This window comes from Mytilus galloprovincialis, chromosome 11 (genome assembly GCF_965363235.1).
Source record: "Mytilus galloprovincialis chromosome 11, xbMytGall1.hap1.1, whole genome shotgun sequence".
Taxonomy (NCBI): domain Eukaryota; kingdom Metazoa; phylum Mollusca; class Bivalvia; order Mytilida; family Mytilidae; genus Mytilus; species Mytilus galloprovincialis.
In genome coordinates, this window is record NC_134848.1 from 31415163 (window position 1) to 31419401 (window position 4239).

Sequence of the window (4239 nt, forward strand, 5' to 3'; positions counted from 1 at the left end):
AAAATGGTGTCATTGGATATGTCAAAACTTGGACATAAGTCCTCAGCAGAGGTAAATGGTAGATGGAAAAACTTTACACATATTTTATTGTCCAAAAACATTGACAATAGGATTAGACACAAGTTTTGCTACTTAGAACGTCTTCTCCATTACATACAAATAATAAATCACCGAACAAAAATGAAATTTTAAAGCAAGACGATCATTAGAATCTGAGATGTTCCTTACTGTTTAGAATAAAACGATTGACGTGAGGGCAATACTCTGAGTAACCATATGTCTACAGATTACTTGAAAGCAAGCGTATCCCAGAAACAATTGACAATTATACGATATTTTTGCGTTATAAATGATAAAAGAGGAAGTTTATGATATAATCAGGCATTGGTTTAAGAATTGGACAAATATAATTCTTGTCATTCACTCGCTTCATTTAACTTTAAACATTTTGTTAATATCTTTTGAAAATTAAAGCCTGTTTTGAATATAGCTAAGTAAGTAGCTCATGTCAAGGTATTACAAGTGCTTTCTTTTGAATTATTAATTTATAATGATACGGAGTGTGTGACGCAATAAAATTAATGGTACCAATTTTCTTGCACCAGATGCGCATTTCGACAAAACATGTCTCTTCAGTGATGCTCGCGGCCAAAATATTTGAAATCCAAAGTTTCTATAAAAGATGAAGAGCTATAATCCAAAAGGTCCAAAAAGTATAGCCAAATCAGAGGAATCAAAGCTTTGCATGAGGGAGATACATTCCTTAATTTATAATAATTTATAATATTTTGCAACAGCAAATTTTAATACCACATAAAATCCATATTGTCATGCCAGTATTGAAGTGCTGGCATCGTTGTCATTCCCGAGTATGAATCTTACACAATCACTGACTCTAACAACCCAACGTTCACTTAATTCAAGTAACTCGTCTCTATAAAGACATCATTAAAGTAAGATTCAAAGGGTTTACCCCTTTTAAGGGAAAGTGTATCGTACAAACTTTTAAACGTTGCTAGATTGTCTATTTGCATTAAAAGGCTTTAACGTCTGCTGGATAAATTGATGTCATCTGCCTTGCCATCATATGTTCGTAGCCACTGTTGCCATCTCGCTGCAAAAACTTGATAATGCATTGCCCAAATCTGTTTCTTTATCAGTAACAATTATAACCGTGTCTCTCTTCATGTTAAGTACAAGTTAAATCGTTCCCTTCAAAATCTGACAATGTTCATCACCACATTTTCTATCATGTATATAAATAGGCTGCTGGTACAGTTACTTCGGCCTTGATACAACACATATTTAAGGACCAAAACGGACAGGTAAAAAGTATCCAATATTAAAAGTAGTGTTATATAATAACAATGCAGGTTTTCCGACTTCACGAATAACACCTTGTTGACTTCGGTTAAGATGCCTGGATGTGCTATCAAACAAACAAAAATCTGGAAATATGGTAATGTTGTGGACAGCACATTCTTAATGATAGGCAAGGTCCAACGGACTATACATCTGGTCATGTGTCGGACGCTTCTATCTGCGCAACAGACGCTGTTGGTCTCTTTCTCTGTGTTCCAATGATTTATGACTAATTAGTACACATTCGACCGGTTATAAGATAATGGGTATCTTCATTTCTGCTATCTGAAAATATGCGAAGTTTTATGCCACCACCAGAACCAGTCCAGTTTTTCAATTACACTCCTCCATCTGATATTTCCTCATATTTACCTACCAAGGACACTGGTCATCACCATCCATCCAAGCTTCACCACCCTTGCCAACAGAAAAAAACATTGTTCAGGAAATAATACAGGAGAACCAGGCTGCACTTGGAGATGACCTCCAGTTAACCAACACCATTGATTTTTTTTTTGATTTGCCAGAATCTCCATTGGTATCAAAACCAGAACTGGCCATTCCAGTGAGGAACATCATAATGAGAGACTGAGAAATCGAGGAAGAGGACAATTTGTTGCCCCAGCTGTTAGGTGTCACCCTCAACAAACCATCCAGCCACGGAATGGAATGGTGTTCCTTTAAACCAGGGTTCAGTACCTAATTCATCATCATCTTCATCTGATTGTTCTGCTCTGGGAGATGTTAAACAGTCAATATCTACTTTGCTAGAGAACACTGCTGCAGAGCACTCGAGGACAAGAGATAGTATTGGCCAGTTACACACGGTGATTAAAAGACTGGTATCGCAAGTACAGGGTTTAAGATCTGTGGTGAGGGAACAAGGAGACGAATTCCGGAGATTGAAGAATGATCGACCTAACAGAACTACATCAGTAAACAGATCGAGAATACAGCAAAGGCGCCGGACGCCGTCGCCCAGCAGACAAAGATTGGGTCATCCGCTTTAACTTGCAAAGGGAAGAAGATAAACTTTATATGTATGTAGTATTAAAATTTTTGGGTAAATATTTAGGGTAAAATGTGGATTATTATCATGAAATTATTTTGTAATTATATAAGGGAGAGTAAAGCATTTTTTTAAATGTTATCCAATTAAATAATGATTTTATTCAATAGATTTTAAGTATTGTAATTTTTTCAGAAATCAAGTTCATAATTGCATAATTCAAATTGTTTCACTTAAATTAAACATACCAATCATTTTCTGTTTAATTCATCAGATCAGTAGCATTTCATGTCATTCAAGTGAAAAATTATAAATATTTAGGGTAAAATGTGGAATAATATCATGAAATTAATTTGACATTATAGAAGGGAGAGTATTAAAAAAGTATTTGTTTTAAATGTTTTCATTCAAGAGATTTTAAGTATTGGAAATTTTTCAGAAATCAAGTTCATAATTGCATAATTCAAACTGTTTCACTTAATTTAAATATACCTTTCTGTTCAATCATTTTCTTTTAAATTCATCAGATCAATAGCATTTCATGTCAATCAACTGAAAAATTATAATTTTAGATTTGCAGAACGATGGCATGTCCAAAGTTAAAATGAATATTGCAGACAAAAGTGCTAGTTCAATAGAATACCCACAACGGGTTTCACTACACCCCAGCTGATCACTTCACCCGACAATGAACTCTGAGAATCTGGAAAGCAACAAGTAATTTATTTCTTAAATTGTAATTTTTTAGAGGCAAATCACTTGTTGGATATTTTCAGGGTTTTTAAATTTTTGAAGCAAATTCACCACCCTTTATAATAATATTTAATATTTTTATTTCTTTTTTTTTTTAAATCATAATTGTTTTTCGTTCATATATTTGTATATTAATTAGGCCGTTAGTTTTCTAGTTTGAATTGATTAGCATTTGTCATTTCGGGTCCTTTTATAAGCGGTACGGGTTTTGCGCAGTGTTAAAGGTCGTACGCTGACCTATAGTTGCCAATTTCTGTCATTTGGTCTCTAGTGAACAGTTGTTTTTGGCAATTGTACCATTTCTTTTTTATACAAAGGATTTCTCAGTGAAATTAAATCTTGAATAAGTTTTAGTTTTTGCTGTTTTTTTGGGGGTTGGGGATGATTGATATTAGTCCTGTATATAGTTTATACAAGAAGATTGAAAATGGAGATTATGTCAAAAGCTTAGATTTCGGGTTTTTCCTGTAAAAATATGAATTTTCCCATTCATCTTCTTGTCTGTCAAATTTGTGTATCTGCAACTCCTAAATGATTGAAACAGTTCATAACATGTTTCCATTGTGCACCTTTTTTTTTCGGAATGACATAGTGTTACATTGACTTTACCATATCGACATGGGGGGAAGGGGTAAAGTGTTTTATATGTTTGTTAAATGCTATTATTACGCTTTTGAATTCGTTGACACTGATATTAAGCTTACAAAAAACTGATAACTTGTACAACATACCAGTCTAGAACTGTCTGATGTTTTATCTGAAATTTGTACAAATTATCTTTGATGTGTAATTTTGAGTCGGTTTACAATAATTAAATAAACATCTTTATAACATGAATTTTTCTTCTTTCCTTTGATGTTTTATGGAATGAAACAGAGACAAGCATGTAACATAATGTAGCTCTAAATTGATGCAACAGAATGATATTGCAGGGTTGTTCACATATAACTTGATGTTGTTATAACTCTATGAGAAAAAACCACGATACACAAAACTACACAAAAACCAATAATAAATGGAATGCACCTTTTCAGGAAGAGATTGCGCCTTAAAATATGTGATAAGTACATATAGTTTAATAGTTGATTTTCCTAACTATGTTGTATACCTCCTTC